The sequence below is a fragment of the Eptatretus burgeri genome, chromosome 6 (genome assembly GCF_056783735.1).
Source record: "Eptatretus burgeri isolate ZD-2024b chromosome 6, Ebu_testis_v1, whole genome shotgun sequence".
Taxonomy (NCBI): Eukaryota; Metazoa; Chordata; class Myxini; order Myxiniformes; family Myxinidae; genus Eptatretus; species Eptatretus burgeri.
Window position 1 is genome coordinate 2,794,522 of NC_140966.1, and position 21,838 is coordinate 2,816,359.

The window sequence follows — 21,838 nt, forward strand, 5'->3', positions numbered from 1 at the left end:
ATATATATATATATATATATATATATATATATATATATATATAGATATTGTTGTACAGAGATTGTAATATTGTTTCCCAAATGTTAAATTGTGACAATGATGTCACAAACGATTATTTGGTCTCGTAATTTAGATTGGTAGGAACGATCCTATCATGCACAAGCAATTTCCTTTGCAGTGATAAAATAATATCGGTGTGTGCCAAGCATGGACACTCAAAGCTCTAAGCCATCACACCTGGACACGTTTCTGCACACGAGTCTCGATTTGGCAGCAGGAACCAGACAGTGACAAATGAATGCTGCACCAAAGGGCACATATTCCAGCAACTCTCTTTGCTCTTCTTCCAAAGGTGGAAAATGATGGAGTTATAGAGATTTACATTACAAATGAGAAGCGCATACATTATGTCCTCATTTAATTTTACATGGTCAAACTCACCATGGTCTTTAGAAACTAATGGTACTTGAGTTTCTTCATTTATATTTACTTTTGGAAATCAGTTGGTCACAGCAGATATCATAAAACTAGCAATAGTATTCACAACTATCCTTGACCATGTTGTGGAACGTGGGCTGAGGTCCTCACTTTCTTCTGTTTTTTTCTTCCACCTTCACTTTTTCACCTTTACTCGTTATTAAATTTGTTTTCTCCTCAACCACCTGAGCGATTAACGCAAAAATTAACGCATTAACACACTACACAAATGCAAGCACATCTACACTTGCCACTAGAGATTGTTCGAGCCCAAATTTTCCAAGCATTAACTGAAAAAAAGCAGGAAAAGGCAGGAATCCCGAATCGATCTCCCTCAATTTTGCAGAAATTTCCAGGAAACGACTTACTGGGAAGAAACACGAGCTTGGGCTGTCTTTGTTTGAAAGCTTTTCTCACCTCAAGCTCGATAAAATTAAGTTTGCACCATCTCGAATCTCCATCATACGTAGCGTGTCAGCGGTGTGGCTCAATTGCTGCTGGTGTGACGCAATGGCAACATAGAAGATAATGAGCACTCAAATATCATCCTGAACTTCGTGTGGACCACAACTTTCAGGGGAGTCCTCTTGCATCTCATTCGCTCAGGGGCCTTGACCGACGTTCCACGACACGGTCAAGGATGGTTGAGGGCATAAGTAGCCCCTCCTTAAAGATAATGCAAGGGGAACACTCCTTTTACAAACCTTGCCTCGTTTGTTTGCCTCTTTCACAATGTTACGATGGTCACCCTGAGCTACATTGATTTCTGTATAAAATTTGTGTTCATTCGTTTATTGGTAGGTTTTCGGAGTGCTGAAAGATTCATACTTCTTGGGATACATATCTCATGTTGACAATGAAATTTATATTTTAATGGAGGAAAGCATTATTATTACAAAGTTGCATGAAAGCTGTATGCTTTGTGGAATTGTTTTAAAACTGAAGACATATAAATGTAGCACATAAGTAGTTATTGATAAGCACATTGTAAATGATAGATACACTGTGACAAATCCTCCTAAATTTTATGTTATTTTCACATTTTAAACAAAAGTGTCCTGCATCCCGTTCCATACCTTCTGCAGACACCATTTACCCCGTGTTCACAGCATTTTGTCTCATTTCAAATTACCATGATGCAAACAGCTTGTCTTTGCATGCAGTGTAACCTTAACATCATCTTAGACATTTCTGGCATATTTAAATACTTACAACCACATTGCTCTTTTAAATACAGTGTTTTTATTAAAAAAAAAACCTCATAGCTTCAGGGAGTTTCACCAACAAAGGTGCTGCCCTTCGCCCGACTGGGGAGCCGACAGTGACCCCCTTGACCTCCGCATGAGTGTTGCTTTTTATTCATGAGAACTGGTCATGCTGAATGCATACATCATAGAGAAAGTTTGCTTTCAGACAAGGTCAGAAATGAGACAAACACATACCATTTGCTGTTGAGGTGGCAGAGTTCTTTTTATTCTACTGTGCATGATGGATTTGTCTTGCTGGATTTTTTTTTTACAATAAGAAATAACTTAAAAGACTTGAGGGTGCTGCAGTATTCACATCAATTTTTATGTGATATAAAATTCTGACAAACTACTTTCGGGTTATATGACCTCCCAAGAATGAGAACTTGTAGCAAAGAAGTGAATGTGCATGCCCAGCAGCTGAGGCAATGTGAGAATGTCAATACCTGATGTCCAAATTCCTAAACAATCCATGTTTTGTCCTCATATATGTGCCTCAATGATAGCATATCAAACGATATCGCAAGTACTATGACAATGACCGCAGCTACGAATATACTTTCATGTCCCTAATTGATCCCACCTTCTTTGGGGTCAGCTGTTTGGAGGCGTTTTGCCCAAGTTTTTCACAAACATGCTCACCAGGCTTGGCGTTCGACGAGAACTGACTTGGGTAGGAATTTTGAATTTGTACAAGGTGCCAGTGACAAATTGCCTACTCTTCATGGAAATAATATGTCCTGAATAACCACTCCAAGCTCAAGCGCACTCGTGTACACTGCTGTGTGAATGGATATCAACATACTTCAAGAGCAAGTCGTGATACATGAAGATGGTGCAATGTCCTTGAAGGACATTCAGTTGAAAGCTGCAGCTCCACAACATCGGCAATATAATCACATCCGTGTGGTAGATTGAAGGGTTGTGGCTGCCATCAACACAGATGTTACCACACACCACCCCCTGCGTGGTACACATTCAAACAAGACAATTATTTAGCTAACGTTTCCCTATTTAATACATTGAGATGTGTTGACTACTTGTACATGGACCATGCTATTGTATACATTTCTATCCGCTCTATGGGAAAAACTAATGGACAACTTGAAGCAATTGAGGAAGCAGCCTCTAAATCTAAAACTGCTCATCCACACACTTGTATCATACAATCATTACACCAACCCAAACCTGGCTCTGCCATGAGTCCTGTCGGCTATGACATGAAATGACTCAGAAGTTCAAGCATTGCCTTGAGTCTCCAGGCTCTTCCGAAGTTTGTGTTTGGTTACTGAGAATTTTTACCTGTATTCCTTTCAGCATTTGGGACTATAGACAAGACGTAATCCGATTTTCAGTTTTGTTGGGGAGCACCGAAAAAACAAACAATAAGAGTACTTCAAAGGTATTATCCCTGAAGTATTCAGGTCAGCAAAACACAAACTGCCTTGTGCTAAGTCTGATTATTTGAATGGCAAGAAGTACAAACAGCAGAGAAGGAAGTTTTGAAAAATTCCCAATGGCTCAGGAACCATATTAAACTTTAAAACACCAAGCACTGCCTTACAATTTAACTCGAAGCTTGCATGGTTGACTTGCTGCTGCTACTCCGACCAATGTTGCAAACTTGTGATTGTAAATACAGGATGAGGTTTTCAGACGTTTTCATTGTTTTCATCAAAGGGTACACAAGTTTTTGTATAATTTATTGTCATGAGAACAGGTGCCACATCACTTCGACTCCGAACAAAATATCCCAGTGTCATGTTACTTTCTGGAAACTAATACAATATCCCTGTCTTCAGAAAGTTGACTGAATCGTATGAATTCGGTAATGGACGTTTGTTCGAAAACTAAAGTTTTCATAACTGCCCATTTTGGGTAAAACTGCAAGGTTATTGTCTAATGATCATCGTCTTTTTGAAACCAGCAATCCAGCATTAAACTGTCATGCACTACTAAACTGCTTGGTAATGTAGGAACGGTGCTTCATTTAGGACGACTTCTTAAAAGCCACAAACGAAGAAGTCGTCCTAATTGAAAAAATGCAAAATTTTATTGTGAGAAATACAAGCGATTACCAACCTTAGGAGAATCGTTACCACAAATAGTCTGCTGTGACTTGCTTGCCAATTATTGTGATCTCAACATTTGGTGAAATCTAAAGCAATGACAGTTCCTAATGTGTTTACGGATTGATTTTGTCAAGCAATCTTTATTTCCTGCTCGTCATGATGTCAATGACAACAGTTTTGAACTAGGACACTCGGTAGCGTGCATACATACCTCCACCACGCAATACCTGATCCGTGAGAACTTATCGGGCCCAATACATTTTTGAAATATAATGCTATACAGTCCTGTATCGTTTCTGGCCCTATTTCTCAATGGTGGAGATCACTGTAAAAATTCTAGTGGTCGGATTCAGATCCGGATCTTCACCAAAATCGAATCAATTCTTCCTCGTCACATACCCAACCTGTCCTCCAAGTTTCATTTGAATCCCTCTGCAACTTTTTTGAGATATCTTTCTATATATCGTTTTTGGCGCCATCTCTCAATGGTGAAGTAGTAGTCGGATCCGGATCGTCACCAAAATTTTATCAGTTCGTCCTTGTCACACACCGAACCTGTCCACAAAATTTCATCCGGATCCGTAAACAAGTTTTTGAGATATCCCGTACACAAACAGACAGACAAACAGACAGAAAGGGAGGAAAACATAACCTCCTTCACCTCCGGTGGTGGAGGGAATAAACAGAGCACCTTTCATTTTTGAGAGTGTACATTTCAGGTGCAGAAATTGTGCACAGCCTTAGGATGGAGGGACAGACGGATAATGTTTGAAGGACAGTGAGAGTGAAACGGTTTTGCATAGCAGCGTGAGCAATGAGAATAGCACTGAGAGAGCATGTGAGGGATGAGAGCAAAAGTAGAGTTAGAAAGCATGTCGAGACAAGCAGGATTACGTTGAGACACAATTACAAGCCTGAAAGCATCCCTTCAGGCCGTTATCTATGCAGTACACAAGATCAAGTCTTTCAGATAACAAATGCTCGTGTCACAAACAAAGGAGTCCTTGTTGTAATTTTATCAGCGCGGTATGGACAAATAGCAGCTCAGTTGTAAAATGGCAAAACACTGCATGATGTAAGAGATGGGAGGAAAGTTTCCAGTTGTCAAATAGAAAAATCAATTTTTGCAATGACTGTTTTTATACTTTTTTAAAAAATGAAATTAATGATTCAACAAACTAACATTTTTATATTTTAAGCTTTAAACATTTTAAGCTGAAAGATCACTTATTTTGTTATTCTACTTTTGTCAGAGGGGTTGGAAACTTCACGTACCCCTTGCCATAAAAACCCAGGTTTCCATGAAATAATTTGTTCCACAAAAATGCCATAAAAGCCAGAGTTCCTCTGAATAATTTCTCAGATCGGACTTCACTGCTGCAGTGATAAAGAAGGTGATTTTTGCTGCTGGGCTGGAAGGCCACCATTATAATGCCATTCGCCATTTTGATGCTTGTAAGGCCATGACGCTTACATTGGTGGCTGCTGAAATGTTTGTGGCTGAGCACAAACACTGATGAATGATGTTGTTGCAAACGATGCGTCACAATTCACGGTTTGTTAAACAACCCATCTGTCCTCCAGGGGGATGGTTTTGACTAATGGGAAGTGGTGGGGTTCTTTTTTTCTCATTGAAAATGTGGATGAAGGATGAAGTCACATGGAGCTTACTGAATGGGTGCTTCACCATCTTTTAGAATGGTGCTTCACCTTGGGGCTTTTGCTTGTTAGGGTTTGATTTGACCTTCTGTTTCCAAGGACACTGATCCACTCACTGAGGATTCACTTACACAATCTCTTTTGTAAGATTCATAGCTTTTTCCTTTCAACAGCTGCAAAAAAACATCTGCCCCCCCCCCCCCCCAATTACAGTTGATATTCAAAATATGGAGCTCTGTAATCCAGGCTTGTTTGTGCTTTTATTCACCAATTTTATATTACTTTCCAGCATGTGTTGTATCTCCCTGTTTTATGCGTTTCCAAGTTGTGTTCCACATTATTGTGTGTTACATGTTGTTATTATATCTTCCTGAAGTGGAATGTGATTTCAAATTGTACATCGGAAGGATTTATCATCGTAACGTAAACGATATTACTATCCTATTCAGTGTATTCATCTGAGCATACAACTTGTTATGCTGACTTCTCAGTTTCAAGTACCATATGCAGAGTTGATTTGTTCATTGTCTCCCAATATTCTTGGAATCCATGTAAAAATTTGTCTCAATGTCTGTGTCCTGCTTTGATATATTAAAAGCCCAATCACTTCTCTCACACATAATTGGAGGGAATGACAATCAGCTATGACCTAATTATTCTTTCCCATGTTTAGCAGCATTGGTGTTGCACATTTCCTTCTCTGCTCTCACTGATGATGCACCAACAAGTGATGAAACGTGTCAGGCAGCTTAATGGGGGAGGGAGGGTGGGTAAAGCATTGGTATTTTCATGCAAGTGGTATTTGTAACCAAGTGTAGCTTATGCAGCCTTATTTGACTCTAAGGGCAGTCTGTGTTACACTGGCTATAGTATCTGATCATGTTGTTGGAAATGGAAAAAAGGATAAAAGATAAAACATATAATAGTCTCACTTTTTTCTTTCATTGCAAGATTGATGTTCTTGGAAGAGCATAATGACCAAATTAGTAGAAACTGACAGTGGGGCAGCAGGGCAACAGTTGAACACAATAAGTAGGGTAAAGATGAATGGGAAAAAAGGAGAATGGGGAGGAGCTTTTGCTCCACACTGTTGAGGGCTAACAAGTCCGAAACATGTGTCGATGGATGTTCCCTGCCTGAGATTGACTGGTTGATAAAATTGAGAAGTTAATTATCTTCGTGGTATTGGCTGCAGTACAATCCTGTGGAGATGTAGGAGGCTGGAGCTCTTCCAACCTCATGGCTAATAGATGGAGCCGATGCAACTGTTTAGCCAGAATTGTTCCGAGCTGCTCTCAGAACTATTTGGTGCACCGCAGACAGGTTAATGTGTTGCAGGTATTTCTTGTTGGTCAGGATGTATGCAGCAATAGCTGCTGTGCTTCCTGGTACCCACAACAGTAATGGGATCTGATGTGCATGTATATACATATATGTATATATAGTACCAGTCAAAATTTTGGACACACCAACTCATTCAAGGGTTTTTCTATATTTTTACTATTTTCTACATTGAATAATAATAGTGAAGACATCAAAACTATGAAATATCACATATGGAATTATGTAGTAACCAAAACAGTGTTAAACAAATCAAAATGTATTTCAAATATTTTAGATTCTTCAAAGTAGCCACCCTCTGCCTTGATGACAGCTTTGCACACTCTTGGCATTCTGTCAACCAGCTTCATGAGGTAGTCACCTGGAATGCTTTCCCAACAGTCTTAAAGGAGTTCACACAGATGCTGAGCACTTGTTGGCTGCCTTTCCTTCACTCTGCATTCCAACTCATCCCAAACCATCTCAATTCGGTTTAGGTCGGGTGATTGTGGAGGCCAAGTCATCTGATGCAGCACTCGATCTCTCTCCTTCTTGGTCAAATAGCCCTTACACAGCTTGGAGGTGTGTTTTGGGTCATTGTCCCAACAAATGATGGTCCCATGAAGCGCAAACCAGATGGGATGACGTATCGCTGCAGAATGCTGTGGTTGAAATGCTGGTTAAGTGTGCTTTGAATTCTAAATAAATTGCCGACAGTGTCACCAGCAAAGCACCCCCACACCATCATACCGCCTCCACCACGCTTCATGGTGGGAACCACACATGTAGTACAGCGGATAAGCACAATAATTGTGCGTTTTAGGAGAAAAGCATGAATTTTCTGACATAGTTAGTGAATACCATAAGGTTTATTTTCAGATGTGGAGGGAAGTCAGATTTGACCTCTGAGGACCGTGAGAGGTAAAATCCAAGATGGCCGCCAGTCCATCGGGTCTAATGTTCAAACGCGTTTAATTTTGGAACTAAACAGTGTAAAAAAAAAACATTTAAGGAGTCATTTCCAAGTAGGTTTGGAATAGCCATTGGTTTGGTGATACTTATGAGATCACCAGAAGCCAAGGAAATGCATTTCGATCAAGGTCAAGGTCAAATTACGTGAAAAACTTTGGACATTCTTTTGATAAAGACGATGGATTGAACCTATGCAATATAGCGAAACTTCGCTTCCATTTTGACAATAAAGGGATAATAATACAAAACAATTAAAAGTATAGTCCCATGCTGCTAGTCTATTTAATACTTTATTAATAGCAATGATGATGATGATGGTAATGGTCGTGATCAAAATCTAACAGCCTCCAGAACAGCAGCACAGTGCAGTGCACTTGAGCGCAGCTTTGGCACACTTGCACCGTCCAGTGCATCCTTTCTCACAGCGACAGCGGATCAATTCATGGCACGATTTTGATGCTTCGGGGAGAGTGGTCCAAAGCGGCTGCCACCCAGTTGTTTCCTTTGTCCAGCCCCAGTCAGATGGCTCTGGCATCTCTGGATCCAGGACCAATGCCTGGTACCAAGTGTGCTTGATGTGATGTTTGAGTGCTGCCTGGGTTCGAGGAATGTTCTCTAGAGTTCTAGACTTCTGTGTGAAGAGCTGTTCCCTGGCATGATTCACTTCCGTGCTCTCACTGGTTCGGTCGTACATTAGCACCACAAATCGCTCTAGCAGTAACATCGATCCTTCACTGACCTCACTTGGCATAAATAGAAGTTCATTGAAAGCATCATTCACCTCTGGGAAAGACTTCCAAGTTTCCCAGGCAGTCTTCTTTCCTCTGCCAGCGAATGCAGATACAGTGCCACACCCGGTGAAAGCATGTAGGACTGGGAGAGTCAGACACCGGGTTGGATTCATTGTGGCAACCATTTCGTGAACAGCTATGTAACGAAAGCTTGACCCGACACCAAAGGCAACCCACAGCTCATTAGGAGCTGTCTTGCTGAATGAAGCTACAGCCAGAACTACCACATCAGTATCAATTGAACATATGGTCACCTTCTTACATACCTTTTGCACAGCATCTGCCACATGCAGAAGTAGACGAGTGTCGGCTCCTCCTGCAGACATGGGGAAAGGCAGGCAAAGTATGACTCAGCCGGAGAGCAAAGGACTCCACTTCCATCTGTTGCATACAGTTCCTTGCCGTCTGCTCGAGGAAGATGAACAACTATGTGTGACAGGAAAGCAAACAATTAGGATTTGTTATCATCGCATCGAAGGAAGTCCTTCCAGTTCTTTGGCATCACAGTGGAAGGAGCCACTCTTTTCCTGGTGCCCTTTCCCCTCTTCTGTCTTGTTGAGGCTTTGAAGCTGGTGGGTAGGTATACATCCCAGACAAGGTCGATGCCGCTGCTTTTCTCAAGTTGAGCAGAGATGTATGGTGCAAACACTCTTTCTCCATACTCTTGAAATGTTCTTGATGTTCCCGGATTTAACATTTGAACCACAGCTGCACCATCAAGAATTGTTGCATCAGCCATAGGCACACTATTCTTTTCGAGCAGATCTGATTCCAGGCAGTGAAGTACATCTGATTTCACCCCAATCCGAATTTTCCCTCCAGTTGATAGAGCTGGTGGGGCTGCCTGGTTTTCATTGGAGAAGAAATTGTCCATGTCTCCGTCTTGTGTTTGACAAAACAAAACATAGAACTCTACAGATAATGCATCTATACCCAGCTAGTCTAAGCATGAATATACACAATACATAACTGCACCACATCCGCCTCAAGCACACCCTCTGAGGGGCTAAATAACTAATTTCGCCACAATGACACCACTCTGTATTCACTTGCAAATTTCAACTGATTGCTTATTTTTTGATAAATTTTGACCTTGACTTTGACCTAAATTCATTTCCTTGAATTCTGACATTCTCAAAGGTATCACCAAATAAATGGGCATCCCCAATTTAGTTGGAAATTACACGGTAAATGTTTTTATGTGCAGTCTGGTTCCAAAATTAAGGACGTTTGAACATTAGACCCGGGTGAACAGCGGCCATCTTGGATTTGACCTCTCACTGTCCCCTCAGAGGTCAAATCTGACTTCCCTCCACATCCGAAAATAAACATTATGGTATGACCTAACTATGCTAGAAATTTCATGCTTTTCTCATAAAATGCACAATTTGTTAAAATATTAGAGCTTATCCACTGTACTAATGCAGAGATCATCTGTTAACCTCCTCGGCGTCTCTCAAAGACATGGTGGTTGGAACCAAAAATCTCAAATTTGGCCTCCTCAGACCAAAGGAGATTTCCACCGGTCTAATGTCCATTGCTCGTGTTTCTTGGCCCAAGAAAGTCTCTTCTTATTATTGGTCTCCTTCAGTAGTGGTTTCTTTGTAGCAATTCGACCATGAAGGCCTGATTCACACAGTCTCCTCTGAACAGTTGATGTTGAGATGTTTCTGTGACATGAACTCTGTGAAGCATTTGCTTGGGCTGCAATCTGAGGTGCAGTCAATTGGCGATTTCTGAGGCTGGACACTCGAATAAACGTATCCTCTGCAGTAGAGGTAACTCTGGGTCTTCCTTTCCTGTGGCGGTCCTCATGAGAGCCAGTTTCATCACAGCGCTTGATAGTCTTTGCAACTACACTTTAAGAAACTTTCGAAGTTCTTGAAATTTTCCGGATTGACTAATGTCACTAATCCTTCATGTCTCTGCTTAGTTGAGTTGTTCTTGCCATAATATGGACTACTACAGTACAGACAAAATAATAGTCATTTACCAAATAGGGCTATTTACTGGATACCAACCCAACCTTGTCACAACACAACTGATTGGCTCAAACGCATGAAGAAGGAAATAAATTCCACAAATTAACTTTTAACAAGGCACACCTGTTAATGGAAAAGCATTCCAGGTGACAACCTCATGAAGATGGTTGAGAGAATGTGAAGTTTGCAAAGCTGGCATCAAGGCAAAGGGTGGCAACTTTTGAAGAATCTAAAATATATTTTGATTTGTTTAACACATTTTTTGGTTAGGACACAATTCCATATGTGATATTTCATAGTCTTGGTGTCTTCACTGTGATACAACAATGTCGAAAATCGTCAAAATAAAGAAAAACCCTTGAATGAGTAATGAGTCGGTGTGTGCAAACTTTTGACTGGTACTGTATGTGTGTATGTATATATATATATATATATATATATATATATATATATATATATATATATATATATATATATATATATATATATATATGCAGAACTTCAGCTCAAAACCGCACGACGCACACCAACCAACTCGAATCCTCCAAAGAAACTTTCACTCTTGAGACTCCTCTCCACAGAACTTGTCTTGCACTGAGGATGGTGTCGTCTTATTATGGACCTCCCCGAACGGGGCGGGGGCTCGGTGAAACCGATGTCACCGTCCGGCCTGATTGGACGGGGCTCCCATGGGTCTGCCCTTTTCTGGGTGGGGCCTCGGCCAGACACCAGCAAGGCCCCCCCACTCCACGCATGTGGACTCGACAACAAATAATTAGTGCGCTTGGAGAAGCCAAAAAGGGAACTGCGGTCTGGATGTTTTTGCCCCGTATGCTGTGGCCGGCGGGGCGAGGGTTGCAAGTGCTGGAAGGTACTGTGGTTGGTTGTTGGTTTGTTTGTTGGATGATTGTTGGAGGGTTTGTTGGATGGTTGTTACATGTAATAACCTACCTAAAAGGACATCGCAACGCACACCTTTGATTCTCCCACTAGACAAAAGGAAGGGACCTGTCTCACATGTACTTAACAGAATAACTGACTTTTGGGACATCTGTATGTTTGAATGCATATGGTTTCCAGATCCGTAACAATATATATATATATATATATATATATATATATATATATATATATATATATATATATATATATATGTGTTTATATTTATTTATTTATTTGTGGAAAGTGACAAGCACTCCGCTGATCCACAATGGACACACAGTCAGTGCATCTGATGTATAAATGATGAATGTGATCATCATTGGTTAGATATTTATCAGCATACCATCCTGATGAGGACAAATAAGCCTGATATCTGAATCGGTGGTTGCATTTGCTGTTTCGCTGACGATGACCATTTAATCTTTGTCTCTTCGACAGCGTCACTGAGCCGAAGCCTCTGTGTTGGAGGCAACGCTTTGATTTGGACTGTTGTCCAATGGGGATCAGCGGAATGCTTGTCACACCCCTGATGTTTGGATTTTCCCACGAGTCACATCACGTGACTTCTAGTTGAATGGTTTGCATTAGCAGGAACATTTGTCTGGGTGGCAGACGGATGATTTTTCTGTGCGGATTATGCGGTTTTACCGTGTGAGACATAATCTGCGGCGACGCTCACTATAACAGTCAGGAGGTGCATCTGATGTATAAACGACTAATGTGGTCATCATTCGTTCCATATTTATTGGTTTACCATCCTGATGAGGGTAAATAAGTCCGAAATCTAGATCGGTGGTTCTGTTTGATGTTCAACTAATGGTGACCATATGACCATATGATCTTTGTCTTTTTGACAGTCACCGGGCTGAAGCCCCTTTATTGGAGGTGATGTTTTCATGTGGACTGTTGTCCAATGTGGATCAGTGGAGTGCTCATCACATTCCTGATGTTTTGATATATATGTATATATATATATATATATATATATATATATATATATATATATATATATATATTTTTATATATATATATATATATATATATATATATATATATATATATACATACATCTCTGTTATAGTACCAACTTGCACACTAAAAACTCGGCTCGCCATCACACAATCCCTATGAAATTGCTGTGGCACTGAGCGGACATGCCGACAATGTTTGGGAAGTCTTGGCGTTCCTTAGTACCACTTGCATTTTTGCACAATGCGTATTTTTGTCATTCCCCATGTACGGTCTGTTGTCTGCTCCCAGCTATGTTGTACTGCTATCACATGCATGTGCATGGGTATCGCTAGTATATATACATATATATTGTTACGGACATGGGTACCGAGACACCAGTTTGTTACTCAGGGGGATTAATCTCCGGTTGTCCTCGGAAGAGCCAGACCTGGGGCCACCGCTCACAATTAACGTTGTGGTATGGTGGGTTGTTTTAGAACCACGAACGCAACCCAGTTAACCACAAGTTCCAGTGTCCACCATCTAATTATGTCGTTTAACTAGAGGTCCCATTGTTACCTGAATGGGGAGCGCGCCCTCGGTAAAGCACCAATCTTATTTCAAGGAGATTTTATTTAGGGTGGCCGAGCGTTTTAACCGCTGGTGCGTGCCGACAATTTTTGGTCAAATCTGTGGTAATTACCTCCCAGTCTATCTAGTTTCGGACAATGCTCGACCATTGGAAGGAAAGGACATACACGGACAGGTTGGAACATCAACAAATGATTTATTAATAAAAAATAAATGAATGAAAATAAATAAAAAGAACTTTTTATTTCCTGAGGTAAATAAGTGAATAAATTCCAAATCAATCGAAATGAATAATTAATCAGGCAAAATCAATCAAAATGAAAGAGACAGAGAGCAGATGCTCATCAGGGGTTGCCTTACTTACAACTAAACACAGACAAGGGTACCCAGCAGATCATTCGGGAGGGAGGGGGGAGGTGAGAAGAGTCATCTCGCTTACCAGAGAGAAGTCGTCCATCAAGTGAAAACGTCCATGAAATGTGTGTGTTAATGTCTTGTCCGTCGCCGCCATGCCATGCATGCACTCGCCAACAGCCTTGAACACCAGTCGACGTCTGAGGGCACCAAGATCGTCTGTTGTGGGTTTAGACTGGTGCTGCAACACGGGCAGCTCCTCACACTTCAAGAAACTGGTGATGTCCAGTGACCCACACGGTCCATTGGTGACTGACCTGTGCCTCACTCATTGGAAATGCTGCACTCGTGTCGTTGCATGCAGTTTTGTGCTCTCCCTGGAACACAGGCATCATCCCAACTGATTGGAAGAGGGGCCTTGTCCTCCCTCTCTGGAAAGGGAAGGGTGATCGCCAAGACTGCAACAACTACCGAGGGGTGACGCTGCTCTCAGTGCCGGGCAAGGTCTTTGCTCGGATAATTCTTGATAGGGTTCGCCACCATCTGCTTGAGCACCAGCGTCCAGAGCAGTCAGGCTTTACACCAAAGAGGTCAACGATTGACCGTATCCTTGCACTTCGTGTCCTCACTGAACGCAGACGAGAGTTTCGGCAGGGGTTGCTTGCAGCCTATGTTGATCTCTGTAAAGCGTTCGATTCAGTGAATCGGGATGTCCTCTGGAGGATTCTTGGTCTTCGTGGGGTGCCACCAAAACTGATCGATCTGATGTCTGAACTCTACTCTGGTACTGAGAGTGCTGTGAAGTGTGGTGGTACCATCTCTGACTTATTTCCAGTTGTTACTGGAGTTCGTCAGGGATGTGTACTTGCCCCCACACTTTTCAGCACTTGTATGGACTGGATTTTAGGGAGGATGTCGGAGAGATCAAGTTGCGGTGCGTCATTTGGGAATATCAAGATCTCGGACCTTGATTTTGCAGATGATGCAGTCATCTTTGCGGAGACTTTAGACATCATTTTGGGGGCCCTCGAGGTGCTGAATGAGGAGTCGGAGCAGTTGGGATTACGGGTTTCTTGGGTCAAAACTAAGATCCAGGCTTTCAGTGACATCTTGGATGCTGCTCTCCTGTCTGTGTCTGTTTGTGGTGAGGATGTTGAGGTTGTGGAGAGATTCACTTACCTTGGCAGTGATATTCATGTCTCTGCTGGCTGCGAGTCAGAGGTCAAGAGACGTCTGGGTTGGGCCTGGGGAGTCATGGATTCACTGGATCATGGGGTGTGGCGCTGCCGATACCTGTGCGGGAGGACGAAAGTCCGAGTCTTCAGGTCCTTGGTACTTCCAGTCTTGCTCTATGGGTGCGAGACTTGGACTCTGACCAAGGATCTGAGACGGAGACTTAATTCCTTTGGTACCAGGTCTCTTCGGTGAATCCTTGGCTATCGCTGGTCGGATTTTGTGTCCAACGAGCGGTTGCTGTGAGAGACTCGGATGAGATTTGTTACCTGCATAGTCCGTGAGCATCAGTTGCGGCTGTATGGACATGTGGCTCGTTTTCCTGATGCTGATCTTGCTCACCAGATTCTCTCAGCGAGGGAGTCTCATGAGTGGAGGAGGCCAGGGGGCCGACCACGTTCCTCATGGTTGCAGCAGGTTGACCATCATCTCAAGGAGATGGGGATGGGCCTGGCATCTGCCTGGGGGATGGCCAGATGGAGGCCCCTGGAGTACCGGCGGAAAGTGGACGCAGCGACGCGCTGTTCTGGCACATGCTCCCATACCTGACCTGACCTGCAGAAATTAAAGAATTTTTTATCGTGGAAAATAAAATTTAAAAAAACACTCAAGCCTGAGTTGTTGATTGCAGAACCCCAAGTGGCATCCAACCAGATGGTTTGTCAAGAGCAGGGAAGTTTCTTTCTGGCAGCACACTTATTATGTATCAATCAGCAAGTCCCTCTGGCGATTTGAGAAAGAACTTGAGAGTTAGGACACACAACCAGTGCAAACATGCAAGAATGGTCAAGGACCGTCAACCATTTCTTGTTCTTCCGCCATTGCGCAGCATTTAGTTGCCAACCCCATTTGTGCAGACCATTACAATGCAGATATGTTTAAGATATTGAGTCGATGTCAGACTCAGTTTTTCACATCTACATATGTTGGAAGCAACCTTCATCCTTTCCATGGACCCTGTGTTATGTCGGCAAAAGGAATTTGTGCATTCTCTCATTCTCTTTCAACGTGGAAACATCAAAGCTGTTGCTCCGCTGTCCAAGGTATGCATGCAAATGGTGATTCATTGGCTTTGGGGGTGTCACACCCCCCCCTCCAAGGTGTTGGTGCGAATGGTGATTCATTGGCTTTGGGGGTGTCACACCCCCCCCCCTCCAAGGTGTTGGTGCGAATGGTGAGTCATTGCCCTGTACTGCGCTCCAGCCAATCAGAGCCAGAGATACCTCTGACTGTGTGCTCACCAATTGGGGCTCAGATTACTATTGACGTCATAAGTGATGAACCAATCAGTGTCGATCTTACATAGACAAGCTTACATATGCACGCTCTCACTTCCTGGTTCTCATGTGATTCAACCTTGAGAAGTGCAGCACGAAAAGCTTTGGTTAATATGTAGTGTCTGGTTTTTTTGTACTGTTTATTGAAGCTCTGTAATACCAAGTAATACCAAGCATCTGTTCCTTTACTTCAAACTTTGACTTCCGGTTCCGGTTCTGGAGCGACGATGGCGGTTCCTCTTCGGGTCTCTGCCGACTTTCTCAAAGAAAAGTTTTCCAGTCGTTTTTGTCGCATTTTTACTGTCATTTTGTTATCTCTGAGTTTACTGCGTGTTTTTAGTTCGGTCTTGTGTTAAAACTTGTGTTCATTGTTGAGTTTCCGTCGTATTTTCATACCGGGTTTCCTTGAGGCCTACCAGGCTTCCCGTTTGTTTGCACGATCATGTTTATTGTATTTTCTCCTTACTAGTGTGTTCCCGTACGTGCAAAAAAAAAAAAAATAAACGTTCAAACCGCGTGCCAGAAACAACAACACACAGGCCGTTCCTTCGCGCTTGCGTTTCCTTACGTGCGTGCCCTTACATGCAAAAAAATAAATAAATAAACTCAAACCGCGTGCCAGAAACAACTACACAGGCCGTTCCTTCGCTCTCGCGTGTCCGTACGTGAAAAAAAATTCAAACCGTGTGCCAGAAACAACAACCACGCAGGCCGTTCCTTCGCTCTCGCTTGCCCGTACGTGCATGCCCATACATGCGTGGCCATACATGCAAAAAATAAATAAATAAACTTTCAAACCGTGTGCCATAAACAACAACACACAGGCCGTTCCTTCGCTCTCGCGTGTCCGTACGTGCGTGCCCTTACGTGCAATAAAAATAAATAAATAAACTCAAACCACGTGCCAGAAACAACAACTACACAGGCCGTTCCTTCGCTCTCGCGTGTCCATACGTGCGTGCCCGTACGTGAAAAAAAATTCAAACCGTGTGCCAGAAACAACAACCACGCAGGCCGTTCCTTCACTCTCGCTTGCCCTACGTGCATGCCTGTACATGCAAAAAAAAAAAAAATTCAAACCGCGTGCCAGAAACAACAACACACAGGCCATTCCTTCGCTCTCGCGTGTCCGTACGTGCAGAAAAAATAAATAAATAAACTCAAACCGCGTGCCAGAAACAACAACCACACAGGCCGTTCGTTCGCTCCCGCATGTCCATACGGGCGTGCCCGTACGTGAAAAAAAATTCAAACCGTGTGCCAGAAACAACAACCATGCAGGCCGTTCCTTCGCTCTCGCTTGCCCGTACATGCGTGCCCGTACGTGCAAAAAAAGAACAAGAAGAAGAGTTGTGACGCCAATCGTGATGTCATAGCACCGTGTCCTGCCATTGATTTGGTAAATAAATGGCCATAACTTGGGAACCGCTTGTCCGATTAATATTGTTGCGAATTCGCGCCCGCCGGCGTGCAAACGGCCACGTGATTCGAATTGCGGCACGTCGCCCACCGGATGGACAATTCTGTCGTGACCCTCTCGGACTAACGCCGGGAGCTAGTCACGGGTGGGCCGATCACCACGATCGTGCCAATCGGCCACCCGCATGGGATAGGGTTGTTCGCCAAATTCGACCTACCTAAGTACCCACGCGGATGGTAGACCGGGCGATCGCACCTCGCCGCAGGTCGACTCCGGACACGGGCCGCTTAAGCGATCCATTCCGTACTATCGGGATAACCGAGCGGTGTTATCGTCGGCCTCGACGGTTCCGATTAATTATCGGGCGGATTAAGCCCACGACGAACCCATTACGTGAAGCAAGATGGAGATTCAATTAAAGAAAAGACGAAGCGAAACGGGAAACAGTTCAACATAATGCACATTTATTCTGCGGCACACGGAGAGCACACATATACAGCCAAACAGAATGCACATATATCAAATGCTACAAAAGAAACAATGACGCAGAGATACTACCGACTAAGACCGACACATGGCAACACTTAAACAGTTTTACTTCACAGACGGCGCCGGCACACATTTACTCAAAAGCAAAGGAAAAGAAAGCCACCCTCATAGGCAAGGGGGCAGACGGGCCCGTAGGCCAATGTGTGTGCGGGACCTGGAGGAGCGGCCAGGCCAGCGAGACCGGGTGGGTCCTACCCGCGTCTTCGTGATGAGCCGCAAATGTGGCAGCGCGGCGGTGCCCCGACTTTGTGCTCCTTCGCGGGTTTAGTTGGCACCGCTTGGAGTGGGGTGGGAATGGGGCCCCCCTTTTCTCACTATCTCAGCGCGGGGAAAGGGGGAATTGTTGATGCTCTGGGGAAGGAGTATAGCTGGCTTGCTTGGGTCCCGTGACGAGCGATTCCACCGCGACCTCGGCACCGACCGCCGTCTTCCTTGCCTCGGACCCGAGCTCCTCGGACTCTTCCCCCAATTCTCCTCAGCCGACTACAGAAAACCACCTGGACGCCCTTGCCTGCCGACTCCACTCCGCGCTCCAACCTGACTTGACTGCCTCGCAACAACAACTCTTGCGCAACAACTCTTCTTTCTCTCTGCCCCAAAACTCTCTTCGCTTTTCTGCCCCTCAACTCTGCTTTTCTGCTCGGCGTTTTATAGGCCGGCAGGAGAACCCATATGCAAATTTCCGGATCAGGATGAGCTCGGGGTGGAGCCACGCTCGCCCATTGGACGGAGGAAAAGGGGCGTGAATCTCCCCTGATCCTATAATTTGCATATCTCGATTCCACACAGACGCGTCTGGAGGTGGGGCCAAGCCGCCCCGCACTTGCTGATTGGACGGATCAGAAGTGGGCGTGTACCATTCCTGATCCGAATTCTCTTCGGAAAGGCCGCATTTTGCACTCGCGGCTTGGCGCGTATCTTGTACGAGCCCAGGACAGCCCGACGCTCGGTGCTCACAGGTGGTGCGGGAATGGCGGTAGAAGGAGGGAGGTGAGGGTGGTGGGGGGTTTGTGGGGGGAGGTGGGGTGGTGGTTTGATGGTCATGGTGCATTTGGGAATGGCATGATGCGATGATGTGGGAGCGAGTTGTGAAGGTAAAGGTCGTGGCTGTTGGGGTTGTTGTTGTTGTGAATCTGCGTTGTGGTTGATGGTTGTTGTGTGATGGCGGTTGGTTCAAAATAAGGATAGAACAGAAAAACGGCTATCTCAAAGCGTCGCAGCCCGAATGAATCACATTTATTCCCTCTAAACAACGGGTTTGGGGCTAACTACACATGTACTTACAGAGATATCTCACCTATGGGACCTGAATAGTGGTTTGCGAATTTCCACTACCGTAACAATATCAAACCTTGAAAGGCACATACTCAGGTCCCCAGCAATATACCTGGCAAGTTTTGATTAGATCGGACCAGTGGTTGTCGAGAAACAGCGGTCACAGACACACAGACAGACACACACACACGCAGACACACACAGATTGCTGGAATTATAGATAGATTACCATCAGTTTTTAGATCCTCGTGGAGGATCTTAGTCTTACTCACATTGTTGTTCTTGTGGACTTTTTTGTTTCACAGCCTACAGTTTTCATCGAAACTTCCTGAAACTTGGCATATATATGTAAAAATACCCTGTGCAGACAGTAACCATCTCCTATTTTGAAAATTCCTCCGAGAAAAAAAGTTATCACGTCAAAATATCAACGGTAATGGAAATCGCCTAAAAAATTATCAAACTAGGCAAGCTTTTTGAATGCTGTTTGCGGGAATCGAACGGGGCATTAGCAGAGATGAATTACCGCACATATGATACCTCCCTATGACGTCATATCCATTTTTATGACGTCATTCTTATTTTTTGACATTTTTTGTTTCACAACCCAGAGTTTTCATCGGATCTTCGTGAAACTTGCCATGTATATGCAGAAATCCCACGCGCAGGCCTTAACCATCTCCGATTTTCAAATTCTTCCTAGAAAAAAAAGTTGACGTCATAATATCTCCGCTAATGGAAATCGCCTTTACCATTATCTCCGAAATGAGGCAAGCTGTTTTAATTTTGTTTGTGGGAATCGAACAGGGCATTAGCAGAGATGAATTACTGCAATTATGATACATCACTATGATGTCATATCAATTTTTTTATGACGTCATTCCTATTTTTTGTTTCACAACCCAGAGTTTTCATCGGATCTTTGTGAAACTTGCCATGCATATGCAGAAATCCCATGCGCAGGCAGTAACCATCTCCGATTTTGGAAATTCTTCCTAGAAAAAAAGTTGACGTCATAATATCACCGCTAATGGAAATCACCTATACCATTTTCTCCGAAACTAGGCAAGCTGTTTGAATTTTGTTTGCGGGAATCTAGCTGGGCATAAGCGCAGATAATTTATCGCAAACCTGATACATCAAAATGACGTCATAATCGTTTTTATGACGTCATCATTAAGAGGATGAGGATCTTAGCTCATTCGAGCTTGTTTCTCCACTTTTCCCTCCACCCACCTTCTATCCCTCTCAACTATACCCTCTGTTTTATGTCTTAAAATAAATAATACAACAACAAAAAAGCACCTTTTCCCTCACATTATACCCCATGTAACCACATCACTTCCTGTGCCAACTCTTTTTCCTCCTAATGCTGCTGATCTACCATCTTCTACTTTTGCAGACCCACATTCACTATACACCTTCATGATTTTTTTTTCTTCAACCTTTCCGTTACCTAATCTTACCTAATTAAAAAAAAAATCCTTATTCTTTTAACTTTTCAAGTTCCACCTCCCATAAGCATGTGATTTCTCTACCCCCTCTTCTTCTTCCTGCAAATTTCAATGAACTACCAGCTTCCTTCTGCGTTTGCTGATCCAAATTCACCAAACACTTACACGATTTTTCTTCAACCAAAGAAATTCTCCTATTTCTGCATCATATTCTTTTGGACTATATTTGCTGCTTTGGCCAGGACCATGGCATCCGAGTTGTTCCTATTGTCACAAACATATCTCAAATCTTCCCAGATGTATTTGTCATAAGCCAACAGCACTTCCCTTCTCTGAAGAGCGTCTTTCATATTGTGGACCAATTCCAACAGTTTTACTTTGAGCCTGGTTGAGTTCGGTTTTGATGATGATTCTAAATCGGAACTCATCTGTTTGAGTCTCATGTCATTCATTTTTGCGAAATCAGAGTTTAAACACGGAGGCTTGGATTTTTTCTGACTGCTCATTGATATATGCCACCAACTCTTCCAAGGCCACAGTCTCAGCAGATACTTCACTGGAAGAGTAAGAACCCCTCTTCACCTTGCTGTCAGCATTATGTGCTCAGTTGTATACATCAACCAGACAATTTCTATGAAACTGTGCATCGAGGGCATGCATATCTAACAATGCTAACTTTGCCATGAGTTTGGAATCATGGAGTTTTGTTTCACATTCCTTAACACGGGCATCAATGTTGTCTTTTATTGCTTTATGCGTGAGACCTCCTGGTTGATCATAATTTACTTTGGGAGACATGTCAAGGCTGTGTCTTGTTTTCTTTTGGGTGGGTTCATATAAATGTGTGCTTTGAGAGATGAGATTTTTTGCCTTTTTGAAATTTGGCTCTAGAAAATATTAGATAACAAGTTTTATGGTCAACAGCTTTGTGAGCATTGAGGGTATTACCAATGCCATTGCCATCATCTAACCTCCTGAGGCTGATTCCCATAGGGACTGGTCCACTCTTCTCAAATTCTTTCAAGTTATTTGCAGTTGACAAGTAGTCAGACATCTGAGTCCGAGCTTTCTCAAGACATAACAGGGGTTTGTCTTTTTAGTCTTTCCAGTGCAGAAAACAGTGCCAATTCTCATTATTACGCAGAAGGAGCTGACTGGTTACGTCCCTTGGATTTTACAAGTTGGCATAAATTTGACATTATGGAGACTATAGCAATGACCGCTACCAGTAATACCACCACCACTAAGCACTAATGTCCTTCGTCCTTTGCT

General features: G+C 43.3%; 1 long non-coding RNA gene across 1 annotated transcript in view; it reads right to left on the reverse strand.

The window, feature by feature from the left end:
• Positions 1–707: 707 nt before the first annotated feature.
• Positions 708–21,838, reverse strand: part of LOC147024128 (uncharacterized) — a 76,599-nt gene continuing 55,468 nt past the window's right edge. Inside the window, exon 4 of the long non-coding RNA XR_015058884.1 lies at positions 708–2,687. This is a non-coding gene — a long non-coding RNA (uncharacterized LOC147024128). The remainder of the gene's footprint in view (positions 2,688–21,838) is intronic.